This window comes from Camellia sinensis, chromosome 11 (genome assembly GCF_055761805.1).
Source record: "Camellia sinensis isolate YWXY chromosome 11, ASM5576180v1, whole genome shotgun sequence".
Classification (NCBI taxonomy): Eukaryota; Viridiplantae; Streptophyta; class Magnoliopsida; order Ericales; family Theaceae; genus Camellia; species Camellia sinensis.
The window spans coordinates 55,104,992-55,123,233 of NC_138971.1; the positions used below are offsets into that span (position 1 = coordinate 55,104,992).

General features: G+C 33.9%; 1 pseudogene; it reads left to right on the plus strand.

The window, feature by feature from the left end:
• The first annotated feature begins 537 nt into the window (after window positions 1-537).
• LOC145802348 (uncharacterized) lies at window positions 538-12,455 on the plus strand (annotated as a pseudogene).
• Window positions 12,456-18,242: the final 5,787 nt, after the last annotated feature.

Sequence of the window (18,242 nt, forward strand, 5' to 3'; positions counted from 1 at the left end):
GAGAACCCTACCTTAAAAGCTAGAAAGTGAGCGGATTTGGTCAATCAATCAACGATAACCCAAATAGCATTGTTACCACCTTGGGTCCTAGGCAACCCTGTCACAAAATCCATGGTAATATGTTCCCACTCTCACTCGGGAATAGGAAGAGGTTGTAACTTACCTGTAGGTCTCTGATGTTCAACTTTCACTTGTTGACATACCAAACATTGAGCAACATATTGAGCAATTTCCCTCTTCATATTATTCCACCAAAAAGTTCCTCTTCGAGTCTTTATACATTTTAGTGCTCCCTGGATGTACAGTATACCCTGAAATGTGAGCTTTTCTCAGGATTTCTCTCTTGAGCTCTAAATCATTAGGCACACATAACCTCTCTCCAAATCTCAAGGTTCCATCTTTATGCATACAAAATTCCATCTGTAGCCCTATTTCCATTTCAGCCTTAAGTTTTTGCAACTGAGGATCTTTTCCCTGAGCATCTTTAATTCTATCAATCAATGTGGGTTGAACTCAAAGGTTTGCCAACTGCACTCCATGGTTATGCCATTTAATCTCGATATTCAACCTTCGCAAGTCCTCCAAGATATTCTTTTGGTTAGTGATCAAGGTAGCTAAATTACTTGGCGTCTTTCTACTCAAGGCTTTAGCCACTGCATTGGCTTTTCCTGGGTGATAATTGATAGTCAAATCATAGTCCTTTAATAACTCCAACCATCGCCTTTGCCTCATATTCAATTCTTTTTGAGTGAAAATATACTTCAGACTTTTATAATCAGTGAATATCTCACATTTTGCCCCATACAGTTAGTGCCTCCAGATTTTCAATGCAAACACCACTGTAGCCAACTCCAAATCATGCGTAGGATAATCTGCTCATATGGCTTCAATTGCCTAGATGCATATTCCACTACCTTATCGTTCTGCATCAGGACACAACCCAAGCCCATCTTCAATGTATCACTATAGATGGTAAAACCTTCATCTCTGGGCGGAACTATAAGTACTAGAGCACACACTAATCGACTCTTTAGATCCTGAAAACTCTTCTCACAATCATCAGACCATTCAAATTTAACCCTTTTTTGTGTTAAACGAGTCAAAGGCATAGAAATTCGGGAAAATCCCTTAATAAACCTTCTATAATAACCTGCTAAACCCAAGAAACTACGAATTTCAGTGACACTAGTAGGCCTATTCCACTCTACCACCGCCTCACTTTCTTGGGGTCAAGAGACACCCCGTCTTTAGATATCACATGACTAAAAAATGATACACTCTCCAGCCAAAATTCACACTTCCTTAATTTAGCAAATAATTTATTCTCCCTTAATAACTACAACACTACTCTCAAATGTTCTTCGTGCTGCTCTTTACTCTTTGAGTACACAAGAATGTCATCAATAAAAACTACCACAAACTGATCTAAGAAGGGTTTAAATACTTTGTTCATTAAATCCATAAAAGTTGCAGGCGTATTAGTCAACCCAAACGACATCACTAAAAATTCATAATGCCCATACCTAGTTCGAAAGGCTGTCTTAGGTATATCTTCCACCTTAACCTTCAACTGATGATATCTAGAACGAAGGTCAATCTTAGAAAAGACTTGTGCTCCTTGCAATTGATCAAATAGGTCATTTATCCTAGGCAAAGGATATTTATTTCAAATTGTCACCTTGTTTAACTCTTGATAATCAATGCAAAGGTGAAAACTACCATCCGTCTTTTTCACAAATAAAACGGGCACACCACAAGAAGAAACACTAGGCCTAATAAAGCCCTTATCTAGTAACTCTTGTAATTGTTCCTTCAACTCTTGCCCCTGATTTTCTCCGACTGCTTGAGAACCACTACCAATATTAGTCACATTACTTCACTGATTATTATTACCAGTCCGTCGATTCGTTTAACCCTGGTGTGTATTCCTAGCCATATTTGCCAATGTCTCCTCATGTTTCATTGCAACTTATATGCATCAATAATAAAACCTCATTTTATTCTATTCTCAAGTCCCTATAACACGTAAATAAAATTAACATTTTACTAAATTATAAGCGTTCCCAATCCTACATCTACCCAATCTTACCACTATTCTATACCAACTTTTAAAATTACAACCTAGCTCTGATACCATAAAATTGTCACGCCCCAAGCTCCGTGACAACGCCGCACACTCATATAAGTGAGCATGCAAGGCTAAGAATCTAATCACATAACCCACAATGTAAAATACTCAAATTAAATCCTTAATTGTCATAATGCCAAAATCCATAAAAATAAATAGTTCTTATATGAAAATGTCCACCAAGTCCACTAAATTAATCCACTAACAAAACAATAATCCAAGTACTTAAATCATGGTCCTACTCTCGACACTCCCACATGTAAAAAAAATCCCGCGCAGCTCTACTCTTTAGAATCTGAAAAAAAAAAATAAGGGTAAGCTAGATAGCCCAGTAAATAACCAACCATCACTGCTAGCTGGATCAAGTATACAAAAATAAATAAATAAATCGATAACCAATAAATATAATTTTGTTAACAGTTCAATAAATGAACAATTATTTGTAAGGTGGTTTCATAGCTAAAAATAAACAATGTACAATACATTTTAAATGAAAAGCCAACTAGATAATTCAAAGTAATTCGTTGTTCAAATCGATGGTTCGATATTCAGATGGTTCAATGATTTGATTCGCAAAACCAAAGTCTTAATGACTACGGTCACTTAGCCCGTGACAAGGCCCAGAACCACACATAGGCCGGTGGTAAAGCCCCAAAAGAAACTAGTTTCTGTGCCAATGAATAACCCCCATTGGCTAGGGTCCAAATCATAGTCAGACTAAAGTGATGTTCAGAATTCAAACAGTACACAACTTTTAAATAAAAATATTCAATATTTTCGGAATAAACATTTGGTACAATTTTTAGAATAGTTTTACGAAATATTCAAATAACTTTCATAATAATATTCGATACTGTTTTATACTTGACCCATATTTTATTTTAAGAGAACATGAAGGCTATAAATAAATATTTATAATTTTAAACGATTCAGTAGGAAGGAAAATGAACCAACAGTGATAGAGGGTTACTTACCTTCAAACAGCTAAAATAATATTTTCCAAGCTAATCTCAATTTACCAAGATCACCTAAATCTAACAAACCTAATAAAATATTACACCGCATAAACAATTATTATGTGCATCCATTCATCTCTTCTTGTAACAACAATAAAATAAATTAACCCAATTGCCTATTAAGAACTCCCACAATTTAGCATCAAAACAAAGCCATCACGATTTCGGAAATTCTCAACCCATATTATGCTATTGTTGTTTATATACACGTAACAATTTGTAATTGCTTGTAGTCAATCGTGTATCCCACAAATACACCACCATTAAACTTAACCCATCACATATCAATCTCAAAATATGAACCACCCAAATGGGATGCAAAATACACTCTAAAATTGAGCAAAATTGAGACCCCCAACATAGACTACATCAATATATCTATTTAATCATATATGCCCATAAAATCATCTATCGATATATTAACACTAAAATCATAGATAGGAATACAATAAAATAAATCTTACCTAAGTGATGAATAAAGAAAAACCACCACTCTTATGAATCCTCCCTCTTCCTTGGTTTGGGTTTCTTTTCTTTAATTTTAAATTTTTCCAAACCCTTGCTTGCTGCCTTCACCTTCAACTCTTCCAAACCCTTTCTGCGGCACAAGCCTCTCTTCTCTTTTTCTTTTCTTTTTTCTTTTACCTTCTCAAACCCTAGCTGCCTATGGAGCAATTCACAGCCTCTATTTTGTTTGTTTTCCAAGACTTAAAGCCACAATAGGTGGGCTTATTAACCTAATTTCGCAAAGTTACAAAATTACCCATCTAAGTAATAGGAAATATAATGCCATCTCATAACTAATTCTTTGATATTAATAAATGACCCATATAAATTAATTTAATTACTAATCTATCCAATAAAATAATCCTACACATAACTTGGGTTTTACACAATATTCCCAATCTCATCAGTCATGTCTCAACAAAAGGAACTAGGGTGTCCAACCATGCTACTACAGAAGATGTCCTTGTATGGTAAGAGTTAAATTTAGATCAATTCTTAATTATTGTTTATTTTATATTTTATTAAATTATATTTTAATTATATTTTATATTTCAGATCAATTCTTAATTTTAATTTAATTTATTTTTATTTTAATTAACGTATTAATCTAATTTTAGGTTTTTAGAAAATAATGATAAAATTGTCCTTTTGTTATATTAATTTCATTCCAATTTTCTAGAAAACAAAATCCACTCTAAAAATAGTGTGTGTAATACATATTCCGTTAGTTTGGATGGAAAACTAACGGCGATACTTTAATTCAAAATCACGTGAGGGTTTTTCGACTATATTTGAATCATAGGGGAGCTAAAGTGCTCCAGCCCCAAACCACAAAGATGTAAAATGAATTTAACCCTTGAATTTATCAACAAAATAAATTCATGTTTAAAAGTTTATGTTCACTATTGTAATAAATATTACGAGCAATTTGAAAGGGCTTGAATATATTTAATTTTTAACGTTAAGCTTATAGTATTCACAAAAATCAGAAAGGGTGTAATAGGTTAAGTTGTCTTTGCATTTATTATTCTATAATCTCAAGTCTAATTAGGGCAATGAGTAACATTTTTGTACATATTTACTACTTTGGGAGAGCCTTTGTGGTGTGCTTGATTTTATGAATATCAATGGAATAAGGTCAGCCTTGATTAGCATTTTCAAGTCTGATAAATTTTATGGGATTATAGTCAATGCAACATAGACTCCTGAAGACTTTTATTAGTCAACTTTTTTATTACAACAATGATAGAGAGGTCTAAATTTGAGCTCTAAAGACAGTTCTAGTGATGCAGTAAGGAGTAAAAAAAAAAAAAAAAAAAAAAAAAAACCAAAACCAAAACCAAAACATCACATTAATGGAGTGCCCCTAGAGCTCCTTTAGAGCTCCTCTTTGCTCCAAAACATTTTTGTTTTTATTATTATTGTTATTGTACATGTAATGATTTGATAGTAGGTAATTGCCAAACGTAACTTCAACATTCTTTATACAACCACCTAGGAGCCCGACCCCGCCCATGTCCAGCCTCACGGGCTCTCGACAAAATTCGGATTAGGCTGGGCCGGGTTGGCTCATGGGCCAAAAAAATAGGCCCAGGTCCAGCCCTAGGCCCGGGGGTATTTGGGCCTTGGACAGACCGGTGGGCCGGGCCTCGGATGGGGCCGGTGGGCCTAGGCCTGGCCTCGGGCTTGGGTTGGTCTGATTTTTTTTTTTTTTTTTTAAATGTTATTATTTTCCACTAAAAAATAAGCTGAGCCTCGGGCAGGCTGGGCCTTGGGCTAAGCCTTGAGTGGGCCTTAAGCAGGCTGATGGGCTGGGCCACGAACCGCCCAGGTGGGGTGGGGCTTTAAAATGATAGCCCAGGTCTAGGCCCAAGCTCAAGGGCTAAGCCCCGGGCGTAAACAGGCGGGGCCCACCCTGGGCTGCAGGCGGGCTTTGGGTTGCGGGCTATTTTTACACTCCTACAACCACCCCATGGCTAGAATAACTTTGGGAGAACATCAAAAAAATAAAATAAAATAAAAATAAAAATTAGGGGTGGAAAAAATAATTTCAAGATGATATTTGCACAATCTAATCCACGAATCACTTATATTTCCATCACTTTAATATTATTTTTCTTTTTCTCCGCTTTTTTGATATTCTCTCAGTAACTTTAGCAATTCTTTTGAGTGTTTACTATATATTCATCAGGCTCGGCTCTGAGATTTTCGGGGTCCAAAGTCAATAATTAACTAATAAATATTACTAAATCATTTGGGGGCCTTCATATATATATATATATATATATTTTTCATTTAATGAAAAAAAGAAATGAAGTTAAGGACAAAAGATTTGTGTGAAAATCACAAAAAATACTTTGAATTACATTACAACAACTAATAAGTATCACTTGATCCTTGCTCTTCTTGCATTTTTAGAAGTAAATAAAGTAATTATATTTGCATAATCTAATTTTTTTGCAAAATGATTTTTAATGATAACAATGCTAATCCATTCAATCTTTCTTGTGGCATGGTTGATCGAAGATAATTTTTTTTTATCATTTTCAACTTTAAGAGTTAGAGTTAGGAATTAGATGGAGAGAGAGAATGAGCCTTTTTAATTTTAAATGGGTCTTTTAATTTTTTAATGGATCAATTTATTTTAAGTTAATTTGGGTCTTCTTTAATTTTTTTTGGACTTAAAACCTACTTAATATATTCCACTAAACTATTGTAGCGACCCTAATTTTTTTGAGTCATAATTTATTATTATTATGGTTAATATTATCTTATTTTATTTTGGCTTTATTAATTGTGTGGTCATATGAGAATTTAATGTGGCATTTAATTAATTTAATGTGTTATTTAGTTATAGGTAATTAATCCGAATATTGATATATTTATATTGTTTATAAAAAAAATAAAAAAAAGTGTTTTATATATTGATAAAATATATATCATATTTATTTATGTTTTAATTATGTAGTATTTATATTATATAATATAATAACTATTAGGTTATATAATAATATAATAGGAAATAAGGATATTATACATATAATATAATATAATATAAGAGCATCAACATCAGTATCTTCAAATTAATAAAAAGTTAAAATATAAATAACAAATCATCAAATCCTTCCTCCATCAGTCTTAACAAATTTTTGTTAAATTAACTTTTTGTTAAATTTGCTACAGTAACTCGTCTGATGAAGCGAGGAATTGTTTATCGCTACAACACGCGATTTGGGTGTAATTAGACGTCCGCCTGGAAGTCCGGCCAGTCAACCCTCCGGTCAACCGGTCAACGGCAAATTATTATTATTATTATTATTATTATTATTATTATTATTATTATTATTATTATTATTATTATTATTATTATTATTATTATTTATTTATTTATTTTTATTTTTATTTTTATTTTTTTACATTTTCTCCAGTTTTATCTTTTGTGAAACATAAGAATTGTTTGGTTGATAGGTCATCAATTTAATTATAAAAAAAAAAGAATGACAAATATTTTAATAGGATTGAGTTTGATGCAATGGGTGACTAGCTAAAATATGAAAATGGCATTTTCAATTATAATTTGCCTCAAAATTTGCTGAGGTTGATGCGGATGCTCTAAGTAGTCAATAGGTTTTAATCACTTTTTCGTGAAAGATTTCCATCAGTAGACGTAGGTGGGAAGAGAGAGAGAGGGAAAGAGATAAATCAACATATAGTGCTGTGTGTGGCGTGAAAAGGGAGAAAGAGGAGAGGGAAGAAAAAGATTAGGATTAGGGTTTTGTTTTGGTGGCTCCATTAATCTTTCAAATATTTTTTTGATCTTCAAAATAATATTGTGAGTACAAAACCCACTTTCCTTAATTTATGTTTAATTCGTTGTTTTTATTTATTTATTTGATGTTAGTTTGATTTTGTATTTACATAAAGATGATAGATTAATTTTAATTATTTTGATTAGTGGTGTATGTAAAGCTTAGGGTTTTTAGATGATTGATTGATTTTAATTATTTTGGATTAGTTGTGTATGTAAAGTTTAGGATTTTTAGATGATTGGTTGATTTTAATTACTTTGATTAGTTGTGTATGTAAGATTTAGGGTTTTTAAATGATTGATTGATTTTAATTATTTTGATTAGTTTTGTATGCCAGGTTTAGGGTTTTACATGGATTTATTTTATGGTTGTAATCACACTCATGGTTATATGAAATTAAAATTAATTAGAAACTCATAGATAAATTCCTTAGACTCCACCATAACTCCATGGATTGTTGTTTTATTTGAGTGTTGGTAAGAAAGAGGGTATAAAAAAAAAAAAAAAAGAGGTGAGAATTATGAGATTTATTTGAATGCCTTAGGCTTGGCATTGTTATGCTTATTCTCATGAGTGAGATGTTGTGTATATATATTGTTGTCTCGTTCTCATGAGTAGACGAGTGATTTGATTTACGTGCGTACATATATGCTAACTATTCGGGGAGTGTGGGTCAAACTCGGAACGATATCTCTGTGCAAGTTTGGCTTCGGAGCAGTGTTAGGTATACGGGAGGCACATGGGATATATGTGTAGGCCGGAAGTGGAGGGCCGAAATGTTGGAGTTAAGGTACAAAGAATTTAATTATGAATTTATTGGTATAGTGTGAATTGTATTAATTTGTACATCTTGAAAAATAGTATATGACCTCGATAAATTATGAAATTTGAGAAGAGGCATGTATACGTGATTCTAGACAACTTTTGTGTCTTAACTTTTTATTAAAAAGATCGATTAGAACTTATAATCGGATGATCTTGATTATAGTAGTTTTAATTCATTTTAACAATGCAGATTTGAGAGGCTGTTTTAACCCACGAAACGAGCTCATTTTTATTGGTTTCGAAGAAACTGAAGTAAAACATTATCCTGCACACTTTTCGTGTTTTGAACTTTTTCGAAAAAAATCATATTAGGGCAGTTTTTGTTCGTTTTCAGCTTCAGATTTTTCGATTGAATTCCGTCTAGGATTTTCTATCAAGTTTTTCTTTCAAACGGTTCAGTTTCTGTTAAATTCGTTCACGCAATCTTTTAGGAAATTTGATTTTGTACAACTTTCGTTGTTTGAGTTTTGGTCAATTCGAATTATTTAAGCATGAAACGGTATATTTTTATACTTCTTCAGCAAGTTACTTATGACTAAATTATACTAACTTTATTTTTTTTGCAGGATGGTGGGTCTTACTAACTTTTTATGCAGGGCTGACCCACCATATTTGTATTTCTATTTTGTTTATTTTATAATCAATTTATAATTCGTTGTGTACGAACAAGAAACTAAATGCCACCGTATCTCGGAAAACTATCCATTCGTCTCGGTGCGGTTGGAACTACTTGTCTTGTCCCGTAATAAGAATTAAATGTATTTTTGTTTGTGCCTGGTGGACACGTGGGTGCTAAATCTTGTACTCATACCAGTATACTTGTACACTGACCCGTTTTGTCTCTTGGCAACTCGGGTGCGTTTTGTTGGAGCGTAGCCGAGCTTCCTTTGCAGGATTAGTTGGGGCTACGATGGTGACATGGAATAAATATAGTGGTTGGACATGTCTCTTCGATTTCTTTTGTTTTCTTGAGCTTATAGTTGATATTAGTTTATGTATTTATTATTTTTTTTAATGACTTTAGTATTGGAATAATTTGGCATGGTTTGTAACCGTACTTTGTTTAAGTTGTTTTGACTGGTTGTTGCTACTTGAATGTTGAGGTATTGGTTAGTTATGAAATTATGATGGATGGTTTGGTTGGTGTTTAGTTTTTAGTTTTTTTTTTTTTGTTTCACCCCTAAGATTTGGATGATGAAATATTATTGGGGTTAGTCCTAATTTAATATTTAATTGTCCGAATTTTGGGGCATGACAACTATAATAGGAGGGACCCCTTTTTTGGGTCTATTTTGAAACATACTTAATATATTCCACTAAACTATAATAGGAGGGCCCCTTTTTTTGATCTATTTTGAGGGGCCTGAGAGCATCTCCAATGGTAAACTATTTTTTTCATCAAATTTGATGAAAAAAAAAAAAGGCTATTTCTTCAATTTGATACGAGTTGCTCCAACGGTGAACATTGTGGCTCGCATCAAATGCCTAAGGACGTCTGGTAGGATGACCGGCCGGTCAACCGGTTACGCCATTGAAATTTCTTTTTTTATAAGCAGACACAGGAGACGAAAGAGCAAACATTTTGATTCGACAGTACTGTGTCTCCAGTAACACTAAACTTGCAAAGCAAAAACCCAATAAAAGCAGTACAAATACTCTTCTCTTCCATTTGGGATGAAATTTCCTCGGACTAACCTTTCGCTTTATTTGGTTTCACTTTCAAGTCAACTATGTTGAAGTAATCCATAGCCACAATTACCATAAAGTTAGGGTTCAACTTCCCCAAAAGGTTGTATTTAGTCCCCTAAATTTACTAAAAGAACTGAAATTTCAGAAGTTTATGACTTCAGTTTGTAATCAGAAGTTTATGATTTCAGAAATTTCAGAAGTTTACTCAAACAACTAATCCATAGCCTTCTAGTTTGTAATCACGTTGCTGTATCCAGATTTTCTATCTAGTTTATGACTTCACCTTCTCTCTCCTTTCTGCTTTCTCTCTCTATAACAACACACTAATTTCTGTCGTTTCAAGTTCAGGCAAAGTTGATCATCATCACTGAATTTCAGAAGCAACTGTGCATTTTTTTAATAAACCGATCGACCGGTGGGAAAACCGGCTGGACGTCCAGCCGGTTGTCTGGTGGGACCCACCTCCAATGTAAAAGCACAGTGTTTGGTGAAACTTGACCCAGCTCCTCGATTTGGTAAAATTTTTGCTCCATTCTCAATTTGATATCACTTTGGTGAAACCATTGGAGAGATAAAGGTGACATTTTTTCATCAAATTTAAATCTAGTGCTGAATTTGATTCAGCGTTGGAGTTGGTCTAAGCCATGGCTTGGTGGACCTATGCCCAGGCCTTGCCCCGGCATTCATATGAGTTGCATTTTAAGGAAATACATATTTTGAATTCCATATAATATATCTTTGGGATACACAAGTAAACAATGTATTATTATATTGGAGGATTGTGTATTACAATTATATTGGGAGATTCAAGGATGTGAGGAAAGTTAGAAGGGGAGATGTGCAGCTAGACTTTTTGCTGGCATGGATTTCAAATTGCTCTCACCCGTGTAAGTGTTTCTTTTCTAAGCATGGATCTTACTTAAATTGGTATGTATGCTATATTGATTCTAAAATCAAAATTGTACTCCTCAGGCAATTAAACTTAAATATATTTTTAAGTTAACACCATTGAGACGTATTATGATATCTGGATCAGTGTTTGGTGGAACAAATGAACTTTTTGTTCTTTTGAAAAAAATTGGTGTATTGCCTTTGCAGATCAAAGAATATCCGGGTACAATTTTATTGGTCTAATATTTGGCCCTGCAAGTGATACTCAAAAACGGTTGGAGACGGTAATTTTTCATGCAATGACATTATGTCTCAATGCTGTGCTGTTTTAGATTTTTTTATTTAATTAATGGTTGATGTATGCTAAATGGAGATTTTATGTTGAATGCTGTCAATTTTTTCATTAACTTTCATTTAAATGTTCAAATCAGGAAACAGGAGCTAAAGTCCGAGTTTGTTACCAAAGCAGATATAGGAGAGAAGGTAATTGTTTTTTATTAAAAAAAAAAAGTTACTTTACTTTGATAGTAAGACATAAACCTGTACTTCATTTAACAACCCCCCCTTCCTCATATTCATTTAAACTTTCTTTCTCTTTCCATTATTTGATGTCTTACATCTGAAATATTGACCTTGAATTGTTTACTTTGTTGTTCATATGATTTGCGTCATGGTACAACCTACTGTTCACCAAGCTCAATTAATTTCTTTCCTTCCCTTTCCTTGTTGACACCCAGGGTGAAATTACACCATCAGACGGAAATGAAGTTGTTGTTGCTTAAGCAGAGTTATACGTTCATATATCTGCTGACACATATGAGAAGGTTGATGCTGCAGTTTCCCTAATTGAACTACTTGTCACCCCAGTTTCAGTAAGTGTCAAGATTCTCAACCTAATTCATGCTTGCTCTGCTTTACTAGAAAGTTTACTCATTATGATTAGGTGTCTTCTTTCATGTCCTATACAGCCTCACAAATATGGAAGCAAAGTTAAATGAGCTGGGGGTGCAGCCAGAGAGTTGTACATACGGCACCTCCATCGTTCTTGTTATCTCGTTACAGTTTTTATTCCCTTATTTATTTTTGGTGTTTCCATAATTAGTTGTTATTCTTGCTCTTTGTGACCTCTAATATTGTAATTTTCTCTTAGGTAAACCCATCTGCTGTTTCCACAACATCAACTTTAGTTTCTAGTGATGATGTGAATGTTGTTGATCAAAGTCAAGGTACATCAACCCATATACAATATCTCCTGTTGAGGTGAACCAGAAAGTGGCACAATCATTCATGGGATCTGTCCAAACTCCACAAGGTCAGTTTCAGCCATATCCAGGTCCATGGTTCTCAGCAGCGCCACCTCAGAGTCCTATGTGTATGCCTTCTGAATTCATTTTCCCTCCAAATCCTTTGGCATCAATACTCCACAATCCTTTCCAAGCATCATCATCGTCTTTTAATCCCTCACACATGCCTTCACTATTTGGTCCTCGACTAGTTCTGCCATCTGGTCTTGGCTCTGTTCCACAAAATCCTTCTCTTGTTCCCTCCAGAGCACAACAACCAGTTTTGCAACGCCCTTTCATGTCTTAGGCACCTTTATTGATAATGGCACACGCGCCGGGGGGTGGGGGGTTGGTCATGTGACACCTACTTTAATCCTAAATCCTTTATTGGGGGATCGATGCCAATTGCTCTGCAAGTGGCATACACATCAACACCACCACCACATCCACAAGTGATTTCATTAACAGCTCCGAAATCCCCTTCTTTAACAGCTCCAAAACCACAACATCCAAACTCAAGTGATTTCACTTTTCAGCCTCACCGGCCCCAGAATCTAATCCCTCAAGAAGTTCCAAGCCCTGGCATTCAACCTATAATTCAGAATATGCAACCCCCAAATCCAACTGCACAACCACCTATGGCACCTCAAACACCATTCTTTTAGCCTGCCATTCAAACTTCATCTCCACCTGTCATGCAAGGCGTCCCAAGACCACCTGCTTAACAACCAGATGAATCAAACTCACAGCCAAGTATCTTCCTTTGCTGACTATCACCGCAGCTCCACCTAGACAACCATCATTCCCAAATCCAAATCCTGTTGCACCTAGTTCTCTTGTCCCAAAAATGGGACATAGGAAATTAAATCCAGCTCCCCATGTGGGAAATATGGGTGGTGGTCCAGGTCCTTTCCCTCTTCCTAGGCCAGGAAATCCTATGCAGCAACAGCAGCAGCTTTAGCTTCAGCGAAATTATCTATGTGCAGTGGGTTGGCCACAGAGTCACTTGGCTCCAAATCAACAGCAGCTAGGTAGCAATCTACCCTCTGCATCATCGTCGGGTAGGCCAATAGCTTTTTCTAGTCCTGGGGCCCAGCAAAATTATGATCCATTGTCACCCACTTCTGTTTCTACTGCACCTCTTCAGGGACGGGACAAGGACAAGGAGGTAATCCATTAAAGACGATGAAGCAGGAGAGTGATCTAGAGTACGATGACTTAAATTCATCTTTGCAATTGGCCCACTAAACGACCTTTGAGGTTATTATAGTTCAAGTATAGAGCCACTTTGTGCATTTATTTTATGCCAGAGGGAGGGATGGGAGGGTTAGGTATGTAACTAGTTGGGTGGTTTTCTTGTTCTTCTTCTGTAGCTAACGTTAATATATAGTAGCCCATCATCTAAGTAATTACTTGTTGAATTAATTATATTTTACCTCCTAAATTAAAATAAAATAAATTAATGGTGTCAGTCATATTGGTGAAAATTGTGATGCAAGGCAATAGAGTCCATACATTTATCTGATACTTCGAGTTATACATACTTACATACAAGTATATGTATTTATATTTAGATTGTGCCATAAAGCCGTGGCGATTGTGCTGTCATTGGCTAGGAATAATATAGAGAGGCAAAAACACAACAAATTATTATTAAATTCTATAGACTTTATTACACAAATTCAAACTACAAGTAAAATTGGTCAAATATTGAATCAGAGAACATGATTTAAGAATTTTGGATCATTCATAGGCAAAAATAAAGAAAATAGTTGTATAACCTTTTAGGTTTTCCATGTCACTTGCAATGACATATCTACCAATGTACATGTTGTATGGTTCATTAGTAAGCTCCAATTCCTCAGCAACCTCAATTTATTTTCAGCAAGAGTTCATACTCTCTTTTTATTATTTCCTTAACAGGCTATCTGGATGTGCTAGATGATTTAACTCTAGAACTCGTGATTCAGTTTGTTTGGTTTGGATTTTCAGGATTTACTTTTCAAGAAATTGAAATTTTTTACTTTTCGTATTTTTTTATTTTTACTGAATTTTTTTAATATTCTAAGAATTTTTTTTTTAAAAAATTTAGATACACCTAATATAAATACACTTAAAAAGTATAATATTTGTGAAATTTTTTATTAGAAAATTCAATAAATGCCAAAAATACAAAAAATAAAGTAAAATAAAATGAGAATTCAGTACATTTTTCGTATTCTTGTGTATTTATTGATTTTTATAAATATTTTACTTTTTAAATACATCTAAGTAAAGTGTATCTAAAAAAGTTTTAAAAAAATTGCTTAAAATTTTAAAAATATCCACTAAAATTAAAAAATATGAAAAACAAAAAAACTCAATTTCTAGAAAATTAAATTCAAAAAATTAAAACCAAACTACACAACTTCTATTCCCATCAATGTATACAAGAAAAAGTATAACGAAGGTAAGGTGTGCTCATGTATAGAAGATCATCTACCTTGAAAGCAGGCTTAGCCTCTTCCTTCCCAGGCTTGTCAGAAATTTCTATCACCCACTATTATTTGTTCAAGCAAAAACCCATTTAGCGCTATGTGACTTTTAGGCACTAAGCAAATTAACACTAAAAAAGGTGAAGTATATAAAGAAATGAACTGACTTTGTAGACAATATTACCAATGGAACTCCCGTCACACTCTTTCTGATACTCATTGTAGATTCCAACAATCCGTCAAAGAGATAAACAAATGAGAAGTTAGAATGATGACAATGCAACACATTTGAATGACATTATATCCTAATTACATTTTGATTTAACACGACCAAGAATTCTTGCTTAGTTTGGCATCAAACTTCTGGTACTCTATTTGAATTATACACCAATATGATAAAACTTTAATTTAGTAACACTCGAAACAAAAATACATTTCTCATTAATCACCTGTATATTCTGACTAGGTTAACACATCTCTGATCAAATGACTTAATGGCCTTTTCAAGATCAGAATTAGTCATATGCCCTTGAGCTAAATTATCACTGCAACAAAATATTGACACATCTTCACCACTTAATGCGAAATAAAAAAAGAATCAACGAAAGGGATCAAAGAAAAATTTGAAAGTTTCAATATTACAGTTTCTGAAATTGGTTTTCCTCAAACAAGTGCCTTGCCCAACCCACATAACTATGATTAAACCTGTCAAACATAAGGCAATTAACACAAACTCTGCATTATGCTCAAAATAGCGCACTCAAGTTTTGTTGTTTCAATCAAATATGATTCCCCTCCTGCAATTTAATAGGCTATAATGGAAATACAGGAAGCAAAATGAATGTCATGAATTTAATCAATGACTATTAAGGAAAGGTCCAAGCAATGAAGACATGTGTGGCAGGTGTTCCACAACCACAACTTCAGTCATTCTATCATTCTTTTGCATTTGAATATTGTTTACTTGAATTTTTGAAGGGCCGAACCAAGCACATGACTAATCTAAGCAATAAAATGCTTCGAATAATATCAACAAAGTGCTTCGAATAATATAATAGCACCAATGAAGTGTTTCGAATGAGTATGAAATTCTGACTAGATGTCTTGAATGTTAGCTATTACGGACTAGTAACAAGCTTCAAAGGTGGTACAAAGGACCAAAATCATCTTTCGAAGGTTGAAAGTGCCGACAAAGGACAAATTATATCCTTAGAAATACTCGGCAAAGTTTCGAAGGTTCACAACCACCATTATTGTTTCTTCGAAGCTGTTAATGTAAGATAGAGTGCTTCGGAGCTTACAAAATTATGGCAAAAGAGCCTTCGAAGCAGCTTTTGGCCAACATTGTAGTTATTCACATTTTGTATGTTCTGGTTCATACATAATTAATGAAAATATTAAATTTGTGCTTCGAACCAATTATTAATTCTTCAAAGACACCAAAACTGTTGCTCTTCGAACCAACTTATCATGCCAAAAACAGGCATTATTCGACAACTAATTAATTGTCATTTTACATATATTTGAAGAGATGTACACATTTCGAAAGTTTTCAAAGCTTTATACAGTTTCGAAGGTGAAGCAATCAACCTTCGAAACAACTTTTGATGTTTCGAATGAATCTTCAAAGCTTTATACAGCTTCGAAGGTGAAGTAATCAACCTTCGAAACAACTCTTAATGCTTCGAATGTATCTTCGATGCTTTGATTGTGTACATATAAACAACTGGCCATCAATTTGAAAAGATAAGCCATTCTCAACCATTTATTTAAATGCACAGGCTTTTTCTAGCCATGTTCATGCATTTTAAATGGTCATCCCTTGTTCTTAGTGCTTCGAACTCATAAGAACAATTTGTTAATTTTATTAGCCACATCATCAGAATTATATTTTGATGTGAACCACAAATCCAAAAAGGATTTTGAACACCAAAAGTCATGGTATAGTGTGACCATGAAAATTCATACTTTTTGACATTTTGAAAAATGTCAAAAATTTTGAATTCATGAACAGTGGCTTGTTCATTATTCTTGACCATGTTTGGTTTAAAAACATGACTTTCGCCGAATTGATTTTCATAATTCTTTGGCAAAGTGGGTTGTTTTTCCATGTTAGCCATTAATGGCTTATGAAAATCCCCCATAAGAATGTTATTTTCATGACTTGACTCTCTAAAAATTGGTTTTTGGACCCCCCGAGCCATGTATGAAACATCATTCTTAGCCAAATTTGGCTCAAAAACATGCTCTTTCGTTATGCTAATTTAATAATTTAGCTCTTTAAAAAGGGACTCTTGAACCCCCCGAGCCATTGATGAAATCAACTCTTTGCTTTTGCTATTTTCAACCATGGAAAAATTTTGAAAAAATTCACCAATTCCGGCTATTAAAGCCTCAGTTAAAGACTTGGTAGTGAGAGTTGATAACTCATCATTCCACTGGCGAATTTCCATATCAAGTTGATGAATTTCTCCAATTAAATGGTGTCTTTTTTCTTCCACCAAATAATATTGTAATGGATGAAAGTTTATTTCATCAAGAAAATGGATCTCTTCTTGAAGATTCAAAATTTTTCTTTCACGCCAATATATTTTAAATTGACAAGTTCGAATGGCGAAATCCAAATCGTTTGTCATTTCTTACACTTGGTAGTCCCACCGGGCGTGCCAAAAAATGTTGGTTTATTTTTTCTACGAAGGAAAATATCATAAATGCGAGCGTGCCAGCAAGGATTGAAAAATCCTTACAGATTAAATTCAAGCCAATTATCAAACGATTGTGTTGACGGTTCTTTTGCCTCAACGATGAGGACTTCAAATTTGCCAAGTGTAGAAAAAAGAAAAAGTAAAAGAAGAAAGAGGGAGACGGAGAAAGACGATTGAGTGAACAATCAAAGTAATAATTACTTACCTCTACTTCTATGCTTCGAAAAGGAAGTGCATGCTTCGAAAAGGAAATACTGAAAATAAATGCTTCGAAATATAAATCTATGTTAAATTACTCCTAAGATAAGGAAAATGACAAGAAATATTGAAATCAAGTGTCTTTGATTTTTGTTCTGGATCCTTTACAATGTAGCCATTAATGCCTATTTATAGAAGAAAAAATACAGCAATAACTACTTAGTAACTACCCATTTCTTCCATCTTCATTCTTGTCTTGCCATGTGTCCTTCCACTCATCCACTTTGTCCTCCCACTCATCCACTTTATCCTTCATATTCTCCATTATCTCTATAACTTCTTTTAACTTCCAAATGAATAAGAGGATGCCACGTGTCATGTAATTATATAAATAATAAATAATAATAAAAATTGCAGATTTATGGTGCTAACAAATATGTTAAAAGAACATTGAAATCTTATTTGATGGATTTTGTCATGTAGCTTTTTTTTTGTTGGTTTGATGAAAGCCAATTATTAATTGTTAGATTACTATCAATGAGAGTTAATCTCTCCACTTTTGCAGAGCACAATGTGGTTGTAGTTTTCAAAAATATAAAATTTTTAAACATAAATAATCACTATTATATAAATTTCTTGACCAATTCCTTAGGTGTGTGGTTTCATAGGGTCATGATGGATAGGGATGGCAATTTGAACCCGACCCGACGGGGACCC